This window comes from Epinephelus fuscoguttatus, linkage group LG7 (genome assembly GCF_011397635.1).
Source record: "Epinephelus fuscoguttatus linkage group LG7, E.fuscoguttatus.final_Chr_v1".
Classification (NCBI taxonomy): domain Eukaryota; kingdom Metazoa; phylum Chordata; class Actinopteri; order Perciformes; family Serranidae; genus Epinephelus; species Epinephelus fuscoguttatus.
Window position 1 is genome coordinate 38034030 of NC_064758.1, and position 16284 is coordinate 38050313.

The following is a 16284-nucleotide window of genomic DNA, read 5'->3' on the forward strand; positions in this document are numbered from 1 at the left end:
ATATAAACTGTATATTTACACAACATTTTTAATGCTAACACGCTAACATTAACACCTGTGGGACAAATCATATGACCGCATTTTCTTTTTATGACAACATACATTTATTGACGTTGGAAAAAAATGTACTGGAGAAAACTGGTGCAAGAAAATGTGTGTGTTTGCTCTCTTCTACAAGTATTGGCTGACGTATTGACTTGGCTGCGCTAACAGTAAATCCCCCCCAAAAAATGTTGACCGCTGATGTGAGAGGTCACACTGAGCAGAAATCCAGTGGGCATGTGAGACGGATCTTGTAGTCCTGACAGCGTCTTCCACCAGGCTGCTCAGCGTTCACGCAGGCGAAACCACGAGCAGCGTCATATCTGCAAAATGTACAATAAGCAAAGTATTAAAGGGGCACTCCGACAATTTTACACACGAGTCTCAGTTTACTGGTCAAGAGGAGAACTGCTCAGGAGCTGAACATGGAAGTGAAATGTTAAATCACTGGAGGTAGATCTATTTTTTGGGACATACCTCCAGCATTAGGCTGGCTTAGCTTATCATGAAGTCTTTCTCTAGCCATCCATCCATTTTCAACTGTTTATCTGAAGTTGGGTCACGGGGGCAGCAGGCCAAGCAAAGCTCCCCAGACGTCCCTTTCCCCAGCAACCTTTCCTCCTGCAGGACCCCAACGCGTTCCCAGGCCAGACGAGATATGTAATCCCTCCAGTGTGTTCTGGGTCTGCCCCGGGGCTTCCTACCAATGGGACATGCCCGAAACACCCCTTATAGGAGGCGCACAGGAGGCATCCTGATCAGATGCCCGAACCACCTCAACTGACCCCTTTTGACGCAAAGGAGCAGCGGCTCTACTCCGAGCTCCCTCCGGATGTCTGATGCCGAATATTTCTCTATCCAAAGGTAGCAATATCTGCCAAGCACCTCTAAAGCTAAACTAATTAACTCATGTTATCATGTCTGTTGAAGTGTAAAAACAGTAATGTCTGGTTTACAGAGGGCTAAACTAGTGCTGTGTCTGAAATCGCATACTGTCTACCACATGCCTGATATGTCGGCTACCTTCTATACCTTTTTCAGAAGCACTGAACTACAAATTACCATGTCACTTCCTGAGAGCCTCCATACCGGTTGGAGATGCATACTCATGCCAACCTGCCGAGTACCACCAGTTGGTCCAGGAGCTTCGCCTCCATGATGCAGGTGCTACCACCAGTTTCTCCTCCATTGTTTACCAATTGTAAACTTGTTGTCATGATTACCACAGAAGGCCCGCCTCTCAAATCATCTGACTGGCCAACATATTCTCACTCCGACCTCGTCACATATCGACGTTTGGTCATAGACTTTCTAGGTCCAGATATGATGAGCAACGTACCCTGGGTGCGTTGGTTGTTGACATTCTGGGACACCGTGTCAAGTTCAGCCTGTTACATGCATTGTCTTCTTTCAAAGTACACTTCCGTTTTCACAGAAATTTAATGTGTAAACGCACTATGTCGCTACAACACCGCAAATAACGCTTTCTGTCCTTCAACAACAAAAGCACAGTTAGGTTTAGGAAAAAAAAGAACGAGGTTTGGCTTCAGAATCTTACGGGATGCAAACACCGCTCTCTTGGGTGAAGGTCGCCGTTTGTTGGACCCATCCATCCGCTTTTTTAAATTGGTTTCTGACGCCGTGAGTCACTGCACAGGCGTCGCATTTCGGCGACCTTGGAGTGAGACCGGGCTCAACTAGACAATGGGAAAAAAGATAACGAAAAAAGAGATGAGGTAGGACGCTTTTTTTCCACTCTGGGTTGAAGTTTTTTCAACTTGAGAAGCCTCATTCTCATTAAACACAATTACAAAGTGCCACCTCCAGCTGCTAAAACACTTTCTGTCCGGTCCATGTCATTGGTCCGACAGCCCATTGGTCCGACATCCCATTAATCCGACGTCCCGTTGTTCCGATATGTGATTATTCTAGGCTATACTGTATTTGTGTACCATAGAGGATCAGCAACGCAACAAAAGTAGGCTACTGGTCAAAATACAAGTGTCATAGAGAGAAGAGAGTGAAACACCATAACCTCCTGTTATTAACTCTGGGGTCGGGGTTGTGTGGGGAGCTCTCCGCGGTGCTGAATGGCTCCCTGCGGGCGTATTTCTGCCTTGATGGTGCGCCGCGACCGGCTCTGGGTCAGCTGGGAAAGGCTTGAGGCGGAGCAGGCTCACGGCTTATGTGTTTGCCACATTCTTTTTCATTTTAACCCACACCATGATCTTTTCCTGACCCTAACCAAGTGGTTTTTGTGCCTAAACCTATCCAGACCTTAACCACAGGGCATCATGATGATTTCGGAACACCGGGACTTTGGAACAATGGGTTTAATATGGTCGGAACAATGGGATGTCAGACCAATGGGCTGTCGGACCAATGGGTAGTTCCCGTTTCTTGTCTTTATGCTAAGCTAAGCTAACTAGCTGCTGATGGTAATTTAATAATTACCATGCAGAGGTGAGAGTGGCATCAATATTATCAACTGTTGTGAAGCAAGATTTAGATTTTAGATTTCATATCATCCTCACCCCAACATTTTATGCGTATCTAATTTTCCTGCTGCAGACGTAGCCTAGTGAGACCGTCTTCATAACATTCTGAACATTCTGTTTCGCTGTCTTTATCAGTCTGGACTCGGCCCAAACTCTTTCAGTGTGTGGAAGTGCTCGCCTTGACCGAGAAATTCCTTCAGCCAGTCAGCATAAGAAAACATTGGGGAACAACTTCCTCATCAACACGGCCATTTTATTAAACAAGCTTTTGCCACATTCAGTCAGAAGAACGGCAAAAACATCTTTTCCTCTGAGAAACTCTGAGTATATTCTCTTGTTCTTGTTTAATTGTTGTTACTAACCTCACTAATTGCTGTGTTTATTCTACTAACATAAGATTTGATGCTTGTTGCTTCATGACCCACCATTACTGTTTTTCAAGCTGCAGCCTGCATTTTACGCCCTCAACAATCCCGTTTGGCTGCTTATGTTGTCCACTAAGATGCGGATCTCTGATCATCCCCAGCTGGATTTTAATCTCTGTTTGGTGCGACACTGAGTCTAGACTCAGTGTCTGAGTCTAGACTCAGTGTCTAGATACAGGTCATCTTGCCGTCAGGATGGTCTGGTCTTACTGGGCTACTTCAGACATGCTATGATGCAAGTCTTTGTTTATCCAGTAACACATGGTACTGTTGTTGTCTTTTCCTTTAACTCACACTTGAAAGACGTCACCGGTCTTGTGCGCAGGGACACCAGACACTGTCATGGCTTCGATGGCCACAGGCTGGGAGCAGACCTCATTGGGGTGTTGCATCTGCAGCTGGCGGAGGGTCTCATAGTCCCCTTGCTTTGTGGGATTGTCCAAGTTGAACCAACTTGTCCTGCAACCTGCCAAACATGGAAGACAGGTAAAGCATGTGGAAACAAGACTCAAAGATTTACATTTGGTTTGGTTGTCTTGTTTGTTTTTCGTCATTTCATACGTCTATAAGGATCACATATCTGTTGTAAGATCTTGCTGCGATCCACTTTTCATTAATATTTTCTCAAAACTCAATATTTTACTGAATAAAATAATAAATCATAATTCTGCGTGCATGAAGACTCACCCTGACAGAAGTCTGGGGGACAGGTCAGTATCACCTGATAATCCTCACATTGTTTACTCCTCTGTTTTTCACTGATGCAGGCAAACCCAAAAGCAGAATCATAGCTGGAATATGATAGAGCAGAATAAAGCAGTCATGATGAAAGGCTGATGCACTGAGTAAAAACCACATCAAAGCTGTGTGTTTGATTAAAAACATGCTCACGAGAGGAAAGTGTCTCCAGTGTGCTCGGCTGATATTCCACTTGTTGTCTTGGCCTCGATGCTGAGTGGGTTTCCACAGACTTGACCAGGGAACGTTTTCAGGAGCTGAGGTATGGACTCCACATCACCCTCGTCTGACGGGTTGTCACTGTTCAGCCACTTTGTTCGACACCGTTCTGACACTGACAGGAATTTACAATTGGATCAACAAGTAGCTAAAACAAGTGTTTTGTTTAAGGGAATTAAGAGAAAGGGATAGTGGGGAAAAAAGGACCATCTGATTTGATGAATGCATACACACACCTCCAACCTCACGAACAGACTCCCTTCCATTGGGTCATGGGGTTGTTCTGTAGGTAAAGAAGCAGCTGGTGGTGGCATCTATCAGTCAGCCCCCTCTCCAGGGTTTGGGAGCTTTTAATTTTAATTTATTTAATTGAATTTGAAGAGCAAGACGGGAGTAAGCATTTATATTTTTCTTGTTAAAATTTTTATATTTATATATTTATTTATGTATTTTTCATGTTACAAGTTTTATGTTTATTTATTTTTCTCTTCTTAAATGTTTTATTTATTTATCTATTTTTCTTTTTTCTTTTTATTTTTCTTTATTCATGTATTTTCCGTCTTAAAATCCTAAGTTTACTGATTTATTTTTTCTTGTTGAAATTTTTATTTTTATTTATTTATTTTTCTCGTTAATTTTTTTTAATATTTATTAATTTATTTTTCATGTTAAAAGTTCTATGTTTATTTATTTTTCTCTTCTTAATTTTTTTATTTGTGTATCTATTTTTCTTGTTATTTCTTTATTTATATATTTATTTATTCATGTGTTTTCCATGTTAAAATTGTAATGTTTATTTATTTTTTACTTGTTATTTTTATTTATTTATTTTGTAAAATTTTTCTGTTTATGTGTATATTCATTTATTCTTTTTTCTGTCTCCTTTTTCCAACTCTTGTTTGCTTAATCTATCTGCACTTGTGACTTTTTTTCCCCCTTTCGCCAGTTCCTCTTGTTCTAACTCATTCCACTTTTGTTACTACTTCATCAACACACACACACACACACACACACACACACACAATGCCACTCAACACCATCAACATATGTCTGTGTTTGTCTTTTGTGTTAACTGTTATTTTACACACACAAGAAAACTTAAGTGTGTTCAGTCCATAGTAAAAGAGTGTCAGTACCTTGACAGAACTCTGTAGGACATGTGTATCTGACCCTGTAATCTTCACAGCTCCTGCCCCTCTGATCTGCATTAACACAGGCGAACCCATAGGTGGCATCATAACTGCAACAGAGAGAGGGAGGCTGATGAGTGTGACCCGTCCCTCCTCAGGTTATTGTTTAACATTTTGACTGATGTCATCAATCTCACTTTAAATAGGTATCGGAGGTGTTGGAGGCAGGTTCCCCAGAGATGGTCTGGACCTCGATGGCTATTGGCTGAGGGCAGATTTCTCTGGGGTACATGCGTAGGAGGTCACTGAGGACCTCGTAGTCTCCGTTTCCTGTTGGGTCATCGTGATCAAACCAGCGTGTCCTGCACTCTGTGAACAATGAGGAATAAAAGAAACCATGTTCAGAGCTCAACCCAAAATGTTTGTCTTTTAAAGCTGTAGTTGGTAAAAAAAAAAAAAAAAAAAAAGAAGTCATATTTGCTGTAGCTGTACGAGACAGATAATCTGCTTTAGAAACAATTATACTCCTGTGCCTCCTTGTAGTTCTTCCAATCAACAGCACGGAATTGAAAGTAACCAATCAGAGCTGAGGAGTCTCTAACGCAGCTGTCAGTCATGTCAATCACTGCTCGTGTACTTTGGTCAAACTAAGCAAAGCTGATCAAATATGAATCAAGTTTCTGTGACTGCATTGCCTATTTCTCGTCTCAAATGTTTTCAGGAATATATTTTAGTGCACTGTTTAGCTGTATCATGAGAAGGTTTGTGTTCCAGCTGCTCGGCAGAGATTGATTTTGGCTCTAAAGTATTCAACATGGTGGCTGGGTTACAAACTCTCTGTCTTGATTCATATTGATCAGCGCTGCCCGGTTTGCCAGCTAGTTTGCATGTTACCCAGCATGCAGTTCAGACACGCTGGAACAAGTCTGAATTTAGACTATAAACTTGTTATTGAGAGCCCTTTTGGCCGTGTTTTGGGATAGGGGAAGGTTGTTGGTTATTCTGGTAAGAACGGGACATGTTCCCGCGCGACCATGACACTTTATTCACGTCGTATTGATGACCCCCCTCGGTTAGAAACAAATGATAGAAAGCTAACCCACTATCTGCTAGCACTTGCTTGAATTGACAGGCTTGTTGTTAATAAAAGATGTTGCTATGGCTACACCTAACTTTATATCTGTGGAGTCTATTCTGGGTCTTTGTTACAATATCCAGATCACATGATGTGATAAATCAGTAATGCGATTTGTTGTTGAACCCGCTAACACCTCCAACACACACAAAACAGCAAAAAAACAAACAAAAAAAAAAACAAAACTCAACAACAAATGAATGAACCGCTTCTTTGAACTATTGTTGTGCCACGTACCTGAGCAGAACTGTCCTGTGCAGGTGAACATGACCTTGTAATCTTCACACTGACTCCCTTTCTGTTCTGAGTTGAGGCAGACGAGGCCCTCAGCAGCACTGAAACTGCAAAACACATGCTCATGTTACCCTTACCCATAGAGGTCCAGAGCAGAAGTTGGCAACCTTTATTATCAAAAGAGTCATTGTTGGTAAAATTTTAAAAAGTAAATAAATTAAATAAAATAATAATTCTGTCATCAACAAAACAAAACATGTTTAGACCTTATAATGAAGGTAACACAAACGATTAAGTCTAAATTAACCTGTCAATATTACCAATAAGTCTAAATGATATGTTAACATATGGGCTTTTTAATGATTATTTGCTACTTAAACTTAAAGGGATAGTGCACCCAAAAATGATAATTCAGCCATTATCTACTCACCCATATGCCGACGGAGGCCCTTGTGAAGTTTTAGAGTCCTCACATCCCTTGTGGAGATCGGTGGGGGCAGCAGCTAGCACACTTAATGGCTGACGGCGCCCCAGACTAACGTCCAAGAACACAAAATTGAATCCACAAAGTATCTCCATGCTGCTCATCCATAGTGATCCAAGTGTGCTGCAGCCCGACATAAAAAGTTTGGAAAAACGTCATATGAACTCTGTTTTTAGCCTCACTGTAGCCTGTAGCTCTGACTGCTTCTCTGTGCTCCACGCTCACGTGTGCGCGCTTGCCTGAGACCAGCGAAAGTATGAACTTTGCTTACCCGTGTTTACATCACGTGACACGTAACCACAGAGCTAAAAGATAATCTGCACTACGGTCTTTTAGCACTCTGAAATTGAGGAGGAACAGCATCTCTTTGTTGAGCCGTATTTGTTTGAGCCCGAGTATACGCACGGAACTCAGGCTCCTGGATGAAGCAGCCGCCGCAACTCATAGCCTCAGCCAGCCGCAGAATACCGGAGTCGAGCACTGGAAACCTGGTGGTGTAGTTGTTTCAAATGCAAAGCAATGCCAACGGATGAGGAAAGTCTTTGCTGCTCAGACTGGGAATTGGCGATGCCTGCACTTGAGAATCTGGACATCAGTACTGACGAGACTGCTGCTCTTCAGAGACCGTGCATCACCGATCACCCTGAGCGTGCACACGTGAGCGAGGAGCACAGAGAAGCAGTCAGAGCTACAGGCTACAGTGAGGCTAAAAACAGAGTTCATATGACGTTTTTTGAAACAACTTTTTATGTTGCGGCTGCAGCACACTTGGATCACTACGGATGAGCAGTATGGAGATACTTTGTGGATTCAATTTTGTGTTCTTGGACGTTAGTCTGGGGCGCCATCTGGCATTAGGGATGCGAGGACTCTAAAACTTCACCAGGGCCTCCGTCGGCATATGGGTGAGTAGATAATGGCTGAATTTTCATTTTTGGGTGCACTATCCCTTTAAACTGAATCCATCCAAGTGCTCTTAAATTCTCTTTTTTTAACCAAGACATTTACTGCTCTGTATTTTGAATCCAAAGCTGGCCGAGCTAGAGAGACTCAAGATGAGGCAGCACTACTGAGGTTCAGCAAAATTTAGAGGAAAAGACACAAGGCCGTAGAGAAATATGTGCATTTTAGCTGACAAAATGTTAAGACAGGGCGGCATGGTGGTGTGGTGGTTAGCACTGTCGCCTCACAGCAAGAGGGTTGCCGGTTCGATCCCGAGCGTGGGAGCCCTTCTGTGTGGAGTTTGCATGTTCTCCCCGTGTCAGCGTGGGGCTTCCTCCCACAGTCCAAAGACATGCAGATTGGGGACTAGGTTAATTGGTAACTCTAAATTGTCCGTAGGTGTGAATGTGAGCGTGAATGGCTGTCTGTCTCTATGTGTCAGCCCTGCGATAGTCTGGCGACCTGTCCAGGGTGTACCCTGCCTCTTGCCTGATGTCAGCTGGGATAGGCTCCAGCCCCCCCGCGACCCTCAAGAGGATGAAGCGGTTAGAAAATGTTAAGACATTTTTTTAAATTAGTGTATAGGCGCCGCACTTTCACAGTTGGAGAATAAAAGAATCACTTCAGGCCTACATCAGTGATAGTTGAAAATGAAAATGTTAGAAAATAATTGTGAAAGCCGCAGGGAGCCACTCGAGAAAAGCTAAAGAGCCACAGGATGCCTGTCCCTGGTCTAGTGTGCAGGATTTAGTGGCAAACAGCAGTGAGGTTGCAGAGCTGAAACTTCTCCTGTGTGCCAAGTGTGTAGAAGAACCACAGTGGCTGACACAAAAATGCAAATGTCTCTCTGTGGAGCCAGTGGCAAACTCCATGAGAAAGGACCCTCTGTCGCCCATATAATCGTTTCTTTCTAAGTTAACAAAAATACAATGATTGTTATCTTCACTTGATCATAAATAAATGAAAACATAGTTATGAAATTCCATTTCTGCCAATAGATGCGACTAAATCCCACACACTGGACCCTCAAGTTCACCGCCAAGAAAAATATCAGTAATCTACCGTTTCATAATTTTTAAAAGTGGCACCTCATGTCAGTAAGTGTGTGTTGATCCTTTCCACACTCTAGAGTGAGCTCAACTTCTGACACCTATGCAGTATATTTCCACCACCGTTCATCTGAGCTCCTCACATAAGGTATCAAACTACAGCCTTTAGTTGAAGGTAAATTTTTGATTAATGTAAAAAAAAAAAAAAAAGTATTTCTTGCTGAATGTTTGCACTTGTTGAGTTGGTTTGAAGAACTGGGCACAGCTTCACAGAGGATCCTCTTAATATCAGCCAGTATCCTCTGTTACTCACACTGTGCATTAGGAACTTGCAAATGTCAATATCTTAGGTGTTAAAATGTGTTTTTATCCATCCATTAAAAAAAAACTCAAAATCAGTTCTTGACTCAGACTTTGTACCACATCATGAGTGATATCACTGACAGCTTCCTGATGTTAAATCTGTTAAACTCTTTACGTGTGGAAGTTGTTCCTGGTGTGCTGTGACTTGATTCCAGACACCGTCTGAGCCTCCATGTCCACCGGGTCGGAGCAGATCCTCGTCCTGTGCTTCCTTCTCAAGTCACTTAAGAGCTCTGAGTCCCCGTAAGTGGAAACATTGTGTTCATCAAACCAGGCCGTCTTACAAGCTGCAGAAGGGCAAAGTTAGGTCTGAACAATCCGCTGTGCATTAATACTTTATTTATTAATAGATTCAGGGGAAAATAACGCAGGGCTTACTTTCCAGTGCTGAGGTAATAAAGCGAAGATCTGGAGGAAGAAGAAGTCTTCCATCAGTTAGACATTTTGTTTCTGATATTTATTGTGTGTATGAAATAATAAGGAATGAATTGCTAATTGCATCACCTGATGCTAGAAGACACCAAACTGCAAAGCTCTAAAATAACAAGAAAACAAAGAAATCACTCAAATGCACCGTGATGAAATTGCAAAACATCTTTTTTTTTTAAAAAAGTAACAAAAGAAGACCAAGAAAACATCTGTGCAAATATAAAAATGAATAAATGTGTACTGTCAAAAATGAATTAAATTTGTTAAATTCAAAAATTGTGAAAAGAGGACAAAATGAACTTTCAGTTAAAGATTTTAAAAACTCAAAGTACCTGAACGACCAACATGACTTTTTATCCGGTGATCTTGAGGAGAGAAAATACAACAAAATCCAGATAAGTTCTTCATTAAAGTGGAAATAAAATGTCCTCACGAATTTTGTCTCGTGTGAAGAGGAGTCTGTTCTCTGCAGGTGTGTGTGACTCAGGTGTATCGTCTGCACGTGTCTTGTGGTGTTTGTACAATATCTTTGTTTTCCTGCTCCTCCCACAGTGGCCGAGCCTCAGAGTTCCTCTGTCATCAGTAACGTGATGGAGCTGCTCCTCTCAGGAAGCTTGTGTTTCCTTCATTGTCTCTTATCTCTCTAGTTTAATTGATCAGATTGCTAAATTCTGAGCTGTAACAATACTGACAGTCAAAATAACAATAATTGGGACACTTTTTAGTAGATCACCAAGAAAACCATTCTTAAGACTACCTTAAAGTGTTACTTTAAGGACTTGGTATGGGTACACTCATACACACATTTCTTTTCTGTTTTAACCAGTATACATGATGGTTCTTTGTTTGCTTATTGATTGTTTTTAATGTCTTTATTTATACTCAGCACCACTGACAATAAGGCTCTCCCTTAACTGATTTCCAGAGTCTTATATAAAGGTTTGAATGAATGAATGAATGAATGAATGAGTGTCATCTCATAGCCTAAAATCATGCTGGTTCCACCTTTGAAAAAAATCCTATTTTAATTTAATTTTTTGCCCCACTTTCCCATAAAAAGTAATGTGTATTGTGAAAATATTGTGAAACTGCAACATCCTACAACCATTTTCTTTGAAATTTTATAATCATATTGTTTTAGCTGCAGTACTGTTATTTGCAAAAAAAGAAAATCAAATCAAATTAAACAACCAAACTTATTGTTTCATGTAAAGCACATTTGTATGGGGTGTCGTTTGTAAAGTGTCTCACACTGAAATTATTAGCAACATTTTGCCACATTTAGCCTCAAACAGCATTTAAAAAAGTGGTGTGAATTTTTTAAAGTCACTTTTTTACCACATTTACAGCAATATTTGAAATATGTTAAATATAATGTCACAGTTAAATTTAAAAATTAAATGTTAAACCTAAATGTTAAATCATTAGTTTGGTTTTAATTCGTTATTTGATGCTATAAATACAGATTTAACATTTAACATATAGATTTAGATTTGACATTTAGATTTAGATTTAACATTTAGATTAATATTTAACATTAAGATTTAACATTTAACATATAGATTTAGATTTAACATTTAGATTCAGATTTAACATTAAGATTTAACATTTAACATATAGATTTAGATTTAACATTTAGATTAAGATTTAACATTAAGATTTAACATTTAACATATAGATTTAGATTTAACATTTTGATTCAGATTTAACATTAAGATTTAACATTTAACATATAGATTTAGATTTAACATTTAGATTTAACATTTAGATTCAGATTTAACATTTAACATTTAGATTTAACTGTGACATATTTAACATATTTCAAATATTGCTGTAAATGTGGTAAAAAGCGACTTAAAAAAATTCACACCACTTTTTTAAACATTGTTTGAAGCTAAATGTGGCAAAATGTTGCTGTTAATTTCAGTGTGAGCCACTTTACAAACGGCCCATACATTTGTAGTGACAATGCACTAATATCTTTGGTGATTGGCTGCTAATATTTTAAGAGCCCAAGATGCAAAATCTTATTTGTCCCATTTTCCAAATGACCTGACTTCTCCCTGCATCGTTCAGACGTGAGAGATAAGAAAAGGGAATCATAATAATCCTCTGTATTCACAAAAACAGATAATGAACTAAATGATATGTTTCATCACCCTCTATGTCATGTTCTGTGGTGTGGTTGTATGTGATTTCTGTGTATTCTGTAAATGCAACAGAACAACAAAAAGCGCATAAAAAGGGGGAATCATGGATTTTTATTCATAGAAAGTGCTGTTGTATCTCCTCAGTTTCAGAGATGTGTTCAGAAATGCATGAATGCATCACAAACTTTTATATCTTAGCAACAAAAACACCTCCTTGTCATGTGGTGGAGAGCATTTGACCCCAACGCAGTCAACAGGAACTCCAAATTATTTTTTTTTAAATCACTTCTTATTCGAGGTTTGTGCTGGAAAAAGCAAAGCTGATGATAACAGCCCCAAACCACCAGGGATTAAATACAAACTGAGAGGCCGTTTACACGTACACGGTGATTTTGATAAATGGAGACATCTTCCTTCGTTTGTGCCCTTCGTTTACACGCAAACGGAGATTTCTCCTCTGAAAACGAGTCTTTCTAAAAACTCCGGCCAGAGTGGAGATTTTGGAAAACTCCGGTTGAGCGTTTGCATGTAAACTGAGATAAACGGAGATAAACGGAGTTATAGGCAGCCGACGTCACAGTATGCGCCGTAACTTGCGCCTGTGTCAAAAGTGCGACCTATGTTGCTATGGTGACAATGGATACATGGAAGGCTTGAGCTTCTCCTTACACTGCCACCTACAGGTTTGGCATGCTCCTGTGTATATATACACGGGTAAGTGTAAACGAAGATCTTTTTGAAAACGGAGACGGTGAAATGTCCGTTTATGAAAATAGCCGGCAACGTGTAAACGGCCTCTAATGCAGAGCAACCAAGCAGAGAGGCTCAGGTGAGGGGAATGAGGTGATTAGGTGAAAGCTGATTGGCTGGGAAGAACTCTGGGAGCAGGGAAGGACCAATGAGGGTTAATTAAGAACAGGTGTGTAGATGAGCCGAGGAGGGAAAGACAGCGCAGGGACACACACACATGCACACAGAGGAAAACTGGGGACCTGGGGAACACATGGGGAGTGTGGGGACACAAAGAAGAGACAGGGACACGGCTGTGGACATTACAGCTGTATATCATTCATGTGTTGAATGTCTAAAAACCATGCTTTTGATATGCTAATAATTATATAGTGTGACCTATTCAAGGCTTTTAACCCTTTGAAACCTGGAGTGACATCACTTTTCTTGAGCTGTGTTCAGACACCTTTCACAAGTATGTAAACCTTTGAATCTTCAGCAAGTTGCAAGTGCAATTTCTTTCAAAAACATGGAAGAAAAGGTGATGAGCAAATCAAAAAGAAAATTGTTTAAAAACAAACAGAAAAAATGGAAACAAAGAAAAAAGACAGGGAAAACTATATTAATACATTTTTTTCTTTTGAATAATTTCTTGCAAATTTTTGGGTCATTTCGTCTTTTGTTGCTTATTGCCTCCTTCACATGTTTTTGAAAGCTTGATTCAAAGGGTTGATACACATCAGTTCCTTAGTTTTGGTCATAGTGGTCATTTTTCAGGTTCAAGGACATGCTCACACATTTCATGCCGGTCTTAATTGTATAGAAGGAGGAATACTTAGAGTGACTACGTTTACATGCACACGTATTCCGGTTTTTGCTCTTACTTCAAAAAAGGCAATATTCCTGCTAAGCTGTTAACATGGCTAATAAAAATTAATATTTTGCACCTGTACCTTATCTGTGTGATCATAATGTGGAGTGGACAATTATTACTACTAGTTTTCATTCTTTTTTTGTTTTATTTTTATTTTTGTCTATTTAAATTTTGCTTTTTCTAACCAATGGGTTTGGTTATATACACGTCGGAGTGGATGTCTATACTGTTTTTCTTTTATGTTTAGGTTTAGTTTATTTGCACATTATATATACAAAAGACAATAAAATAACAAAAAAGTTAAAACACATGCAGGAGAGGATTTAAGCCAAGAAGGCTTATAATGAATACCTCCCCTATATAGCTAACAATGAACAAACTTCAAGGTGTCAAGGCTAAGTAGTAATATAAAACTGATATACAGAAATTAATGTTAAAGTGTGATGCATTACATTCAGATTATTTTGAACAGTGATAATGTAGATGGTCATCATTTCTTTTGAATCAACAAAATTATATAGGTAAAGTAATTTTTTAAATGTAATATGTATGAATATGATATTGTTGTAAAGAAAACTAAATAAAAATTTAGTTAAGGGAATAAGATTAGCATATTCCACGTCTCGACTGGAATATGCTACATTCGAAAAAGGCCTAATTCAGTATATCCAGACGGAACGAGCCGTGCCGCTGTCATAATCAGAATAATAGTGGAATAGTGCGCATGTAAACATAGCAAGATCAAAAACTGTTTCAATGAACATATGTAAATGTTAGTACTGTTAAAAGACTGACCTATCATCTATTATGACCTTGCAGTGCTTCTGAAATCATCTGTTGAATGATGAGACACTCCATTTAAAATGAGTTATCCTACTTTCTTTCTAATTTTTACTTTCTAATTTCACAAAGGTTCTGACTCGTCATCGATGTGTTTGACCAGTCCCACAGTTCAGCAGTCGTGTTGCATTCAATGAACATGTGATATCCACTGGTGAAAGTCAAGACTTGATGGTTGGAGGGCTGGAGGATCGTCCCTTGGGCTCAGAAAGAAATATAGAGCAACTTGATAACTCACTTCCTGTGTGAGTTTGACAACTATGATGAATATGAGAAAGCGCCAAAGGACAAAGGACAAAGGACACCTAATAGAGTCCTGCGTGTGCTTTAAGGTCCAGTGTGTAGGGTTTAGGGCGATATATCGGCAGAGATGGAATATAATATAATAAGTATGTTTTCTTTTGTTTATGATCACCTGCAAATAAGAATTGTCGTGCTTTTGTTACCTTTGAATGAACTGTTTATAGCTACTTATGGTGCTTCTCAAAGTCAAGGGTCAGAGTTCCCATAGTCATGGAAAATCTGGGAAAGTCATGGAATTTTACAATCACATTTTCCAGGCCATGGACTCAGTAAACATCACTTAAAGATTTGGAAAAGTCATGGAATTTTCTTTTGTATAATGAAGTTGTAACAGTAATCCTTCCACATGAGGTAACATAACGTCAAATTTATTTTCTGAAGCTGTCGACGCAACGTAGCTCTGAAATTTGTGCATGTGTGATGTTTGTTTACCACCATGTACATTCACATTTCGTATCTCCCTTTATGTATGCCAGCTAGCTAAAATCACAGCGGAGCAAGAAAAAAAACCTCATGATAATAAGAAAAGCCATGCAAAAAGTTTTGAAATGTGTGGGAACCCTGAAGGGTCCTTAAACCACTGATTATTAAAAAGGCTACTTCATCTAATCTCGCCCAAGGATTGTTCTAATACAAAGGATCCTTTGAATCCTACGAGTCCTTCCTTCAGAGAATGTTCAAGGATGCATGTGTGTATCCTCAGCAGGCATAAAGTACCCGCAATTCTTTGCGAATGATTTCCCAGAATTGAACTGGCCATCTTCAGAGTTCTCTGGCCTGTTCCAATGTGTGTTCACCGAATGCTAGGAGGGAGTCTTGCCTCTGTAGGTCCCGACTTTGAAGGGCCAGTCCTATCAAGGAGGCATTCTTGACTTTGAGAAACACCGACAGGGAGCGAGTCCTCGTTCACAAAGTCTGCCACGTTGCACCGCCATGTTTCTTCAGTATCCCAAAACTTTTTTGTGTATTTGCCTTTGCATCGGCCACTGTAGTGGGTTAAAATTGGGTACAATAATCTGGTCTCTTTGTTTTTCAGAGGAGGAGACCTCTGCGAATAATTTAGGTCCTGGTAAAAAAACTCCTGAACGTTTGGATCTTAAATTATCAGAGAGAAAAAGCACACATTAGCAGGTGTTTGGCTAGCTTCATGCCTCTGACGAGCCGAAGAGCATCAGAGCAACCTTGACTTGTAATGTGAAACTACTTCATTCAGTGTTTTCCTGTTTTTAATTCCTTGGTCTGTTTGTTTTGAAGAGGAAGAGACCTCTGCTGATGATTCGGCTACTGGTAAAAACCTCCTCAACAATGAACACTAAAGGAATTCTAACCGGGAGAAGTTTCAGCTGGCTGTAGATCTGCAATCCTCACAGCTAGATGCCAATAAATCCTCCTAAATTGTACACACTGAACCTTAAAGTAAAACTTCAACTTACATTTAACAGATGTTAATATATGAACTTAAATTAAAGATCTGTTGAACTCATTGCTGTTCACTGATACAAACTTGAAGACTCACTGTCATTTACCTGAAAAGGTCAGAGTGTGGCAGGCCAGTCTCTGCCTCTGGGCATGACCTGCACAATCAGGAGGTAAACTCACCTGTTCAGGTGACGATTGTGTTTCTGTAAATAACAGTTAAGGTGTTGGCCAGGCTGGTACGGCCCACAGCCCTCAGTGAAAGAAAAAGTATAGAATAACCA